At 39.0% G+C, this 13234-nt stretch overlaps 1 long non-coding RNA gene across 1 annotated transcript; it reads left to right on the forward strand.

Moving 5' to 3' along the window:
* The first annotated feature begins 662 nt into the window (after window positions 1–662).
* On the forward strand, window positions 663–8503 carry LOC134510943 (uncharacterized). Its single transcript, XR_010069761.1, has 5 exons — window positions 663–688; window positions 838–929; window positions 1367–1470; window positions 4150–4188; window positions 7805–8503. It is a non-coding gene; the product is annotated as an uncharacterized LOC134510943 (long non-coding RNA).
* The last annotated feature ends 4731 nt before the right edge of the window (window positions 8504–13234 follow it).

Here is a 13234-nt window from a genome sequence, read left to right on the forward strand (position 1 = left end):
AGGAGGCGGGTTTTTTCCTTGAAAATTAAACTCCTGTAGTATTTTCCTTCCCTGCTCTGCGGGGCGGTTTTCTCCTTTGAAACATCTGGAAGATGTCCAGCTGCATCAGCAGTGGAGAACACTGAAGTACCTTCCTAATGGCATTCGGAGAGTAACGCTCTGTATTAGGTACTGTGTTGGAATAAGAATCAAACGTGAGTGCAGGGACACCTCTCTTGCAATCGGATTCTGATTTCTGCCCTGATTAAATCACTTAGCATTGCTGCTGTCAATGTTTGTTACAGTAATGTCTATAAACCAAATATTGCAGGAGACCCCATTGTGTTAGGCACCATGAAAGCAGAGAGCAGACAGCGTCCTCTCAGCTGTTGTTTCCCCATCTGTCAAGTGAGGACAATGTGCTTGCTTTCTACAAGTACATGAGCACTAATTAATTAATATTTGTAAAAGGATATGTAAATGCTAAGTCTTATTTATGAATTATATTATAAATGAAGATTAGTAGAGAGGCCGTGGAGAGAACACACAGATGGCATTATGAGGGCAGAGAGAGCAGTGTAGGGTGCAAAGATCAGCCGGGAAGCAGAAGAAAGGAAGCACAGCAAAGTAAATGGTTAACAAAAGAAGAAGAGATACGTTTGCTTAACTAAAATAAAGTGAGAGTGCAAGGGATGTGGGCAATAAACAGGTGAGTTAAAAAAAAACCACAACACAACAGTGGTCTGGAAATTGATGAAACAAGTTGGAAATGGTAATAAAAAAGTTGAAAGAAATAGGCAAGAAGAGCCCTAGTATTGTACATAACACTGCAATTTATGTGTGCTCTTTATTTTAAAGGAGCTCCTGTACCCTTCGAGTGTTAAAACCTTGTTCAGCGTAACAGAGCTTGGACACTTCAGTGAAGTGATTAGAAATGCTGCACTACCAAGGTGAGTGAGCATCTAAGTGCTCATAAGATTGGGGCCTCAGCATGGACCACAAGGCAAGTGATGAAAATCTCATAGACAAGTAATACTGTATGTTACTGTGTTATATGAGCTGTTCTGAAAGTCGTGAATAACTCCAACAAGGGACATTCAGAAAATTTGGGAAAGTGGTTCTGGATAGAGCAGCCACCTCTTCTTTCAGTCACATCCAATGTCTATGGAAGCATCTGTGGGTATTTCAGTTTTCTTCTGTATTGCATAGGTCAAGCAATTGCTTAACCTTCCTAGTTAGAAAAGTGTATTTTGGCAACGCATCAGAAAACAGTGTCAGCACATTTTCCCCAAAATACTGGGAAAAATATTTATAAATATTCATATTCAAGTTCTAAACTAAATTTTAGTTTGACTTCGTTCTCACCAATCTGTTATTTCCTTTCCAGGAATGTTCAAGTACACAGCTTTTACTACCATGAATATTCATGACTTCAGGCTTTGGAGGTGAAGTGCTCAGCTAATTCAACAAAGTCAGCTTCAAAATTGCACTGTGAGTTGTAACTCTTGCAATTTCCTATTTCAATTGTAGCTAAAAAAAAATTAAACAGTACAATGTCACCTGTGCAGAAGACCAAAACAATGTACAGTGCTTATTTCCAGAATGCGCAGTAAACTGCTTGTGAATGGTCCTACACCAAGTTTTAGTCAATGAGGAAATACCCAAATATTCGAAAGGAATGGAGAAATCCAAGAACTGCATGATCTGCTCAGACAATTCACAAACAGACCCAACAGGCAGCATTTTCCCAAGAGATTGCTCATGGAAATTATTTGCTTCATTTCAGTTGTTAACAAGCCTGAGCAGCTGAGCTCCACCTCCTCTGCGGCAGAGGAGTGATCTCCAAGGTTTTTCCTACCAGCATTACTAGAAAATGAATTAATTAGGTTTGGACAGTTCTCCCTCAGTTATTTCACTGACCCTCAAATCCAGAAGGCTGCTTTGAGTAAATGTGGAGAAAAACATGAAAAATTATATATCCTGGGTTGGCTTTGATCTCTAAAAATGAGGATGATTTTATTTTAGGTATATAATAATATTGTTAACCTCTGTTCAGTAGGCAATCCTTCCCTTTTCCTCAGCTCTCAGTTTGACACATCTCCAGCATGAAATGGACTAAGATTGCCATGAAACTGAAAGCTGTGGGTGTGAAAATTGGGGAATGCATAGACAAATTCTTCTTTCCTTTTTAAACATGTGCCAGTGAATAGGTCCTCTTTTTTTTCTCATCGGTTTTCTGTGTTTCTTGGTAAAAATTACTATAAACCTAGACTAGAAAGCCCAAAGGAAATTCCTTTGCAGGAATTCCATTAGAGCCACAGAATATCAGAGACCAAAAACCAGGGATGGGCTCAGCCCTGAAATGGTGCCCTGGCTGAAAACTGCCAGGACGGGTCACTTTTCTACCTGAGTTTTGCCAATGTGAAAAACAAGAGGAAATGGGAAATCACTGCAGAGCATTAAAAAGAGACAGGAAGCAAATGCAAAGGTATTGATTCTGACATAATTGTTTGGCCGCTATGAAAGAAGCAAGTACAGGTGTGGGGGTAAATCTCACAAAGGATGGGCATGTTAAACTGTAGTTGTTAGGTGCATCATCTGGTCAAAGCAGTATGAAAGCTTCTCCACCTATTAAATGTTGCTCAGAAAATGAAACAATCTAAACATTGAACATAAACTATGAAAAAGAAACCCCGTGATTCACAGCATGTGTTGTGTGAATCAGTTCCTTTAATGCACAGTAAACTTCTGTAGCATTGCTACCTGAGACATACATGGAATAAAGACGCTTTCTAGGAAAAGCCAATTGTTCAAACACTGGCAGAATATTCTTTGTAGTCCATATTGGTTGTACCAATTCGCCACATGGGATGTCTGGACAGAGCAACATTTAAGATGGCTAAGAAGAATTCCTAGGTCGTTGTGCAGACATAAACCCTTCCTTACTTGAGCAAGCAATCCCAAGCCATACGGGCAGGTTTTAACAGGAAGGCAAGAAGCGTTTATTTGTCAGCTTCCAGAGGCCTGGTGACGGGCAGGACGCTTGTAAAACTTCTGTGAACCAATGGCTATGGGCCCGCTTCTTTAATGGCCAGTTAGCCATTAAATATATCATACTAACCACATTTCTGGGAAACAGAAACACTGAATGGCACAGAACGTACTGCTTCGTTGTCACACCCATGCAATTTCAGGACTGATGAGAAGATCTGTGATATATTTACTTCAGTTTGTAAGTGGAAAGCAGGAACTGCTCCAGCTATGTCTATATACATGAAGGGGAGATTCAAAAGTAAAATGAGTACTGAGGGTTATCGTATATTTGTTTGCAACTAAAGCTAGCCAAACCAAAGGTTGGGCAGCCAACCGTTGGCTGCCTCAACTAAACAACATTTAAAATCTAAGGCTGCTCAACCACCTTAAGAGTGTCTGAAAAAATTATCCATAAACTGCAGTTATTTGCATGTATGTATTTAAACGTTATCAATGTTATGGTGGAAAAAAAGAGTCCTTCAAATTGCCAATTATGTTAGGTTCAATGGAAGGGGTTTGAAGATAAATAACTGTCACAGATTTTACAGCGATTTTTGTTACCGATGGCAGAGAAATCTCTTCTTTAATGTAGTGAAGTTAGTTACATGAATAGGAATTGAGAAACTCAGACACTTCTCAAAATAGTGGTGTTATACAGAAAACAGGAAAGGAATGCTTCAGTTCTCCTTTCATCGTGCTTAACTTAAATGAAAGTCAGCCTACCTGACTGTCCTTTAATGAAATTTTCTGTCAAGGTAATTACATATTACCTAGTGATTAAATATCCAAAATACTTATGGAACATATATTTTAATGAAAGAGATGTTTTCATTAGCGAGCATTTATGTGTTGTAGTTGTTTTGCTACATGTGATGGCATTTTACATTTTCCTCACCTTTTTAAATGTTTCAAATATTTCATTTTCACTTATTAATATTATAATTTGGAAATAAGAATGTGACAAGCGCATGTGTAGTTCAGCTAAAACATTTTAATAAAGGACTAATATTTAGTAGATAAAGTGCACTAATATATCACTGACATGCTGGTGACTAGTAGCTGTTTTAAACTTAATTTTCTATTTTTTTCTTCATAACTCATTTACTTATCATCCTTGTATTATCTCCTTTTTAAAAGTCTTTCTGCACTTCAGCAGTTTGTGAAGACAAATTTAAGGTAAGAAAGATATTTACATATAAAATTTGTAAAAAACTTATTCTGTTTTGCAGCTGAGAATGTCAAACCAAAGGACTTCACTATACTTTCCACTTTGCAATCTCTTTTTATGAGTTCAGTACAAGAGATATGACCATGATTTGGCACATCGTTGGTTCATTTAATTTGCATACAAGAGCCACAGAACCATCTACGCACCTGCTTTTATATGTGCTGGTAGGGATATTAGAGAAGAATGACATGTTCCTTGCTGTGACATATGCTTTCCAGGCTGGTTTAGTTGAATCACTTAATGCTAGATCCACAGAGACATCCAGACCCAGAGCCAACTTACTTTATTTTAAATTTGAATATAAAATGAAGTGAGTGTCCCTAGAAAAGGCTTTGATAATCTGATAGTTGATATTTGCCTAAAAGGTAGGAAAAAGTGTATCTGATTTACTTGAGGTAGAAAAAGGAACTGAGCATTGGTCTTCCTCATTAGATTACTACATTAAAGGATAGGCCTCTTTTTTTTTTTTTTAACAAGGTGGACATACATCACAAGTTACGGGTGATTTTTTGAAGAGCTCAGTCCTGTCTGTGTGCTTTAGGGATGCCCTGAGTAGGTTGGATTGAATTGCTCACTATAGGTGAGGAAATACCTTATTTGAAGATCTCAACAGCACTTAGATGGAGGTAGAAACCAATCTATTTAGGACTTTCAGGACATTCAAGGCTCTCCTTTATATAGTGCTTTTATCTAAGGACTTCAAAGCACTTCATAAAATAAAATAAGTATCATTTCCTCATTTCACTGAGTGAGAACCCACAGGGATGTAGTATTTACACAGGGCACTTCACCTGTCTTCACACAGCCGTGAGGCAATCTCCCTCCTAGTCCTGCCTTCCCGGCATACACCAGGTTGTACTAATCTTACTGTGTCCAGGATTGCTAGCTCAAGCACCTCCAACTCATAGGAACTGTTAAAAGCAACTGAGAATATGTTTAAATAGGCATGGCCAAACCCTTTGAGATCCTAAGTTTTCTCGTCTATGTACATTTTATAGACAGAAGACAGAGATATTTTTCTTTGCAGCTTTGGTTGAAGACTTTTGAGACTGCTTGTTTTAAAACCTCTCTTTGAGAAAATAGCAGGAAATCATTGTCTCCTTTTATAGCAGCAGTTAGCCTAAACAATCATTGGTTCCAAATCTGAAAAACAAGCGCGCGCTCTATATATTTGACTCTACACAGAGACGAGGAGGTGCTGTTGAGTAGTGTGCTGTAATGAGAAATGGCTGAGACTCATGAAAGAACCAAAAAACAGTATTAGAAGAAGGATGCCTCAGGAGTCAGACCTTTGAGAGCATTACAGATAGAGCAGACTGATGAGTCAGAGTGTTTGGTCAGGTCTGAAAGCAGAGAACGGTTCTCCGGTTGCCTGGTTTTCATGCATTTAAAAAAAAAATCTGTAAAAAAAACAGGATTAGGTACATTATTATAAATAAGCAACACTGCAACAAAGAAACCTGGTTGTTGCCCATCTCTTATCATTGCTAAAATAACCCAAGTCTGATTTAATAAGCGACCAGTTTAGCAGGTAAACAGAAAATTGATCAGGAGGGTTCTAGTGAAAGTGTGGTAGAAATGACTTGGTTTTGCCAACCTGAGCACAGTCATGACCTTTGCCAGAAACAACCCTCCAGGGAAGCTTTAGGCTCCCACATTCATGGCAAACCCTAGTGCAAGGAGTCAAGACCCCAAGAACCATCTGGCATCTTCCAGTTCCCCAGAATTATTCATCAGAATGATCCACATTTTTATTCTAATATTGAGAAGCTCAAGTCCACAGAAAGCCTGGGAATAGCTCTCTCTAAGGGGTCTCTAAATGTGACTGAACTCTCAAGCCCTCTCAAGGAAACTTGAATCTTTGCAAACCAGAGTCTGGAGCCAGTGTTTGCCGACTCCCCACTTCACCTGCTGCGGAACTGCCGAGCAGCCCTGGCTCCAGCCCATGCTCAGCTCCTGCGTTTAGTGCTGAGTCCAAAAGCCAAGGGTGAGTCATAAGCTAAGGAGCAAACCACTTTTAATTTTCATTGGAAATGTCTGATTTTCATACCCAGAAGAATAATGTTGGTAGACCTTTATTCATAATTCTAGAATTCTGTGAAAAATGCTTTTTCTGACTTCTGGTCACTCTGGTTCATGGTAAAATCTGTCTTCGAGACCTGATAAAGGTTTGAAAAATGAGATATAGCAGAGACCACAGAGCAAGACCTTGAAGGATTTTAAGGAGCTTTGTACAGATCATTATAGCCGAGCTGAGATAAACAAATGTGAGCCTGGAGAGATACCTGCTTACATTAATGTTATTCTGAGTTATAACGTGGAATCAAAATCAGTTTCTACCAAGACCAGCGTTCGTGGGGAGGCAACTGCAGAGTTTTTTGGTCTCCTCCCTCTCCTCCCCACCATGCTTCCCTTGCCACTGGAGTCTCAGCAGGAGCGAGGGAGAGCCAGACCTGCAGCCCATGATCACCAGCAAGCTCACCCCACACGCGTGGTCTGCACCATGGGGAGGGCACGGCACTGCCCTATTTGACTGGCCTTCTGGGGACGTGTTCTGGCCCCTGTCAGAACTGCTGGCCTGAGGCTGGGGCAGGATGGTTGGAGTGCTCCCTCCTGTTTGTGCCACCTAATTGCTTTTTCGTAATTAGACCCATTTCTGTACCTTCTGCACACATGCAGAGATGGCTTGGGATTGTCCATACCACAAAAACAGCATCTGGAAGAGACGGTTGAACATGGCATGGGAAGAAGTAATGTAGGGGTATGGGAAAACCTGGGGACGATGTCTCCAACAGTTGTGTACAGATGACTATTTGCTGGGATTACAGGGTTTCCACAGTGCCTCGGTGGGTGGTCAGCAGTGCAAGACAGGAGTGGTTTAGCTGCGCTTACACGTTCATTCTCTTCCCTCCGTCCTACCCAGAGTCTGCTTGCGTTTGGCCTGAGGTGGTCTTCATTTTTCACCTTCTTTGCAGGTTCATAGCAAGGTATTTGTGGAAAACTAGGATGAGAAAATTGTGTAAGAAGGATTCATAGGCTCTGGCACATATAGAGACAGGGTGGTGAGACCACCACAGCTCACAGATGGAGTGTGGTTTAAGCTGGGGCTGAAGGCACCAGCCGCCGGGCATAAAGGAAGCCTGGGACTTCATGGGGAGCTGCAAGAGAGAGTGTCTTTACAGACCTAAGGCCTACCTTGTACATCTCTATCTGCATTACATACGATAAAGAGGGGAGATTTGCAAGAAATTAAATAGAAAAAAAGCATAACATGGTTTATTAGTTATAATGCTTTATTACTCTTCATTGGACATGATTAAATGTCTAGGACATGAATGAATGAATAAGATGAAGTTAATAAAAAAGTGGCTTGCTCCTGGACTGTCATCCATTCTGGATTGTCCTGATTAAAAATGAGTAACGGTGTAAGTGCAGGAGACAGACATATGATAAAAAATAAGATAGAGAAGCCTAAAGTCCTTTTCTCTTGTCCTGCCATATAAATTAAATTAAAGGAAACCATTTGAAAACAAGAAATAAAATACCTCTATGCTGCTTTTACAGCAATGAATGTCTACACCTGAATGATGGAGGCAGAGAAAACACCATTTTAGGGGACAACAGATTTCAGTATCGGAAGAGAAGGGACATTTGGAAATCCACCAGTGCTTGCTGCTTGAGGAAGGTGAGGCACACCGTGGGATTTTCTCTCTCCTTCGGAAAGAAGCAGACCGTTGTCAGAAACTGAATACCACACTGACTGTAACAGTGGATTTGGTTTGCAGCTCCTTTGTTGTCTTTTAATAACAAAATAATTATATTCCTATATTGAAGCGTCACAGCAAAAAGAAACTTGAAGCACGAATTTAAATAAAATTAGCTTGTTAGTGGTGGTTTTTAGGAGTCTTATTTTTTTCCCTCAGCTCCCATCCTATTTTTTTTTTAAATTTCTCCAGGGCATGTCATATATAGTGAAAAATCTCAATGGAGGCCCACAGGTATCACTGCTGTTTAGTCAGACTTCAAATTGGGCTCTAATGGTTTTAGATAGAAGAGCAGATGGAGAGGGTTTGTTCACTAGTCGGTGCCCTTGCCTCAGAGTTCACCTCAAGTTGTTTTCAGAAATTCTCACTTCGTGCACATTACTTATTTATATCATCACTTTTTTTTCCCACTTCATAGATAATTGCTACTTAATTGATACTGCCTTTATACAAGCCTCCACAATAGAAAGCAACAAGACACACTGCTAAATAGAGGAATCATTAATCTGTGTATATATTCTGGATTTCCTTTAAAGATGGGCTGGAAATAAGCAAAGTCATTAGTAGTTTGTTTGCAACAGTGTATTTATGAAAGCTCTATGGAGAATGTGTCAACAGTCAGTATGTAACAGAGCAATTAACACAGTACTTTTGTACTTTTGACTGTTAGCATGGGAGTAAACAGAAGCAGATGTGAAGTGTTTGTGCCGTTAGTATTCACAGACTGTTCTGACATATGCAAATACAACTAATGCTTACAGAGCTTGCAACCCTTATTGTACCATGACCTTACTTACCAAACCCTGGGACAGGACTGCTACATTTGCACACTTTCCTAATAATTATTAACAATACGCAGATACAACCTTTTTGTTCTTAAAGCGTTAACCGACTGCAACGGTAAAGCTTCACAGCTAAATGTGTTGATAATGTTATGCATGTGTGGCTTGTTTTAGATGCTGTTTTTTTCCAGTGTAAATAGAGAACAAATAATAAAGAAGTCATGAAAAATATGTATAGCAAGATAGAACAGGAATCACCTCCGACACGCTGGTTCAGATCTAATTATACAAGACCATTGAAGTTCAATAGTTAATACATGCATCGGATTCTGTGTATTATTCTGTGTATTTAGGACAGAGTTCAAAATGAGACCTTTCATTGCCACAGTCTTAAAATGTGCATCTTGCTAAAGCAACTCCAGTCAGTCTGTTAAAATAGGATGAACTGAAATTATTTTCTGCCCTGTTAAAAAAAAAAAAATCACGTACTTGACCTAATAAAATCACCTGCCTTCTGAAAAATAAAAGGAGAAAAAAGAAGGCTTCTTGTGTTCAGTTATTTTTCATGTGAACTATATATATCTGATATACCTGGAGTTACTACGGTGATTTTCATCTTCAAATACTATCTTAAACCTACACAAGTGAAGGTCAGATGAGATTTTATTTTCCAATTTTCTGTTATGGATATGCATTTCCAGAGTAGGAATTAAACAAAGCTGAATTAAACAAAGTGCAGTATTTATGGTGATGTTTGGCATTATTTACAGCATGGAAATTGCTTTGCCTAAAAGAAAACAATTCTTAGAAAATATCACCAAAAAGAATGTTGAAAGGCCATCTTTTCAATCCCATTTCCCTGTCTGAAGGTAGGAACAATGTACAGCTAACCTTAACAATACTGCCTTTTTATTCTCTTTAAAAGCACAGTGCCTCATGAAATTAAAATCTTCTTTTGCAAGTAAATATATGCTTTTTTTGCTTTTGCTTTTTTTTTCCCCCTCCCATTGCAAATCAGTTTTAGCAGGTTTCACCACGCTGTATTGTATTTCTTAACTGGACCCACAACAAAGCATCTTCTTTTTTTGGCTCTGCTGGGGAAAAAAGCCCCGATGTAGGACTAGCAGGAGCAGAGGGTGGTGTGGAGCACCACCGCTCCCCGGGAGCTGGAGGCAGGAGGGCGCTGGGTTGGGGGCTCTGAGCAGCAGCCCCCGGGGCCATCCGCTTCCGCAGGCTGCACGGGACCTGGGGAAGATGTCACTGCAGGTGGACGTCTGGGAAGCTCTCAGTCCCGTGTTACTACTTTCAAATAAACTATATTTCCATATTCATTGTTGTAAAGAAGGTGTTTTACCGTGTTACTGCCACTAATGGATGTATTTTCCTTAAAGTACTTCATTGGTGTACTTGGGATTTCTTGACTCGTCAAGATCATAGGGACAGGCTGAGTTTTTGAAGGCTTTAAGATATTTTGGTGCTTGGGAAATCAGTGGGGGTGTTAAAGATGTTTAGGGATGTTCCTTACCGGGTATTTTAGTTCTGTGTTATGGGAGCATGTTTTCTCTTCCAGCTTTTTCTTATTTTTTTGAGTTGCTGATAATATCTGAGGTACCCAGAAGGGTTAGTTTTTCAGGAGGCTGAAGCTGTTTTTTTATATTTCTTTTGATTCTCTTTTTTTTTTGTGGTTTTGACACCTGAAAAACACAGGTGTTAAAATTAATTGCAGACACTTATTTTCTCATTCAGAAAGCGATGTGAAATAATCATTATCATAGCTTTCCATTTCTCATGGCTGCCTTTTTTTTTTTTTTTTTATTTGAAAGATATCACTTGCTAAATAAACAGTGAGCTGTGAAGAAATGAAAACCAGGGTTGAGATGGTTAGTAAAGTTGGTTAAAATAAATGTCATTCAGCATCACTTTGCTATTACGCTGCCTTATCCCTAAAATTGGACCACTGTCTAAATTGCAGAAACATTTTGAAGTAAATATTTGTGCTGTGAGCAGTCAAGGATATTCTATACTGTTGTGGGCTAATGCCAAAACAAATACAGTAGATGAGTTTATCTGGGCTCTTTAGTCCCAGAGTGCCCCAGGGGTTCGAGCTGTTCTACCAAGCACCAAGACTGGAGAGTGACTTTCCTCCAAGTTTCTGGTTCATCTCATCAGCTCGCTTGCATATCTAAATAATCGTTTGTTCGCAGCTGCAGGCAATCAGCATTTTGTGCATACAGTGTAGATTCCCAAGCCAAATTATGAGATAATGAAAATACATGTAATTACATGTTGGTATGCTAGTCTAAATGTAATTTACACTTGAGAGAAGGGAAAGAAGAAAAGATAGTAACAGGTGAATACGAAAACAAAGAAATTAATATCAGAAATCTTTCCTGACCTTGTTTTTCAGCAAAATAGGTATACTGTGTTTACTTAAATGGTTATTTATGAATTAGAAAGTTCCGCTCTGTTTGAGGACGTACTCAACAGCCTGTGATTTCTACAGTGTTTGACTGAACATTTGGGTAGAAAAGTCAAATTTGCGCTTTGTGATTTCTGATTCATTTTCATGTCAATGTAAAATTCTGAAGACTTGCCTTTAAATTTTAGTATAAAAAGCCACACAAAAATACTTTCTTAAACAGTTTTCTGTGTCCTGCTATTTATTCCTTGAAAAGATTTGGGTCACTTTTGCTTTGCAGGTAAGAGACACACCTGCCAATTCTTTTTTTAAAATGCATGATTTGCCACCTTCCAGACAGTCATGGTCAAGTCACCATGAAAATTGCAGAGTGCTCTGCCGCCTTTTTAATGGGTCTTACTTTTAAGACCCCCGCTTTTCATTGATGTGTAGTGTATAATCCCATGCCTCCTTGTCACTCACCTTGTTCAGGAGTGCCTGTGCAGGGCTGTCTAGGGTAGACAAGCCCAAAAACTGCCTGGAAAAGTTTCTCAGCCTGGATACTTGAGGAACTCATGCTGTGAACTGCTTGTGTCATACAGTAAATAATGCATCAGCCATTTGACCACCTGGCAGTCATGGTTTATCGTGTGGATGATGTGTATCTGTCCCCTATCCAGTGACCTTGCATGTAGGCTTTGGATGAGAAGCAGCTTGGTAGGTTTAGAGAGGCTCTCATGGTGCTGAATGTTATTTGCTATAACTTCCTTTTTCATTTCTCTTGAGCAGCTTGTAAATGCATTGTTTAAGGAATATTATCATTCACGAATTATTTTATTGCTGACAAAGAAATTGCATTTTCTGAAAGAGGTGTTTTAGATTGAAATGCATACTCATTCCCAGTACCTTGATCTGTCAGCCTTTGTCTGACTAACCTCAAATTATTCTATTTTATAATTTCTGTTGTTAAAAATTGTAATTCAGCATCTTGGAATGCTTGACTCTGAAAAGAGATCTGTTACCATAAAAAATTACTAGTGAAATGCTTTCCTGAAGAACCCTTTGTTATGTCGTAAGACGGATGACTTTTGGGACCAAATACACCACCACATATGAGCTCTGCTTTTAGGAGTTAAGTTACACAGACGTATATATGCAGTGGACATAATGAAATGTTCTGATTTTGCTTTTAGCTTTGGATATGGAAATTTTATGTTCACTTAATGTCTTCTTTTCTTGCATTTTTTCTTACACAATATTTTTTGGGAAAGAAATTTGAGAAATTCAATTTTCAGTCATGTTACCTACAGGATAGACATATATCAACCTTTTTCAGTTTTTATACTTTTTCTTAATATTGCTTTTTAAGTTTTATTAAAATTGCACTATGAAATCATTTATAATTTTGGGGCCCCATTCAACGTACAACTGCAAGAATTCAGACATACTGAACTCTTCTTGCTCTTAAGTTTGCAATTGTTTTTATATTTGAGATGGTAATTCTGTAAATTTGAGAGTAATGCATGGCATTTCTTGCTGATTTTTGTATTTTCATCATTAAATACATTTTCAGTGACTAATACTTCTCTCTGAGTTAAAGAAACATAAAACTTAGTGTAATTCATCACTTCCAATTGTGTGAATACAGGATGAGATTCTGTTCCTGCCTTTATTTACTACATAAAATATCTGGAGCTGCATTAAAAGCCTTCATTATACTGCATGATTCCATGCAGCATACAGACAGCCACAAAACAAATGTCTGGAGGCATCTGAGACCACAGAGCAGGATACCATGGGGAGAATGCTACAGAGCTTAGGACTTCCGTAAGAGGTTGCTATCATATAGACACTTTCTATTTATTACCAGGAACCTTGAGAACATCAGGAACAGTGGACTTAAAAGTACTTGCCTATCCCCTAGTTCCTGTTATGCTGAGCAAGATCTTACCAAGCTGTAGTAAAATCTCCATCACTGAATATTTTCAGCAGGACTGGATACTCCTGAGTGAGTAACTGAAGCTCCACCGCAGTTGCTAGTGTTGCAAGA

The sequence above is a fragment of the Chroicocephalus ridibundus genome, chromosome 1 (assembly GCF_963924245.1).
Source record: "Chroicocephalus ridibundus chromosome 1, bChrRid1.1, whole genome shotgun sequence".
NCBI lineage: Eukaryota > Metazoa > Chordata > Aves > Charadriiformes > Laridae > Chroicocephalus > Chroicocephalus ridibundus.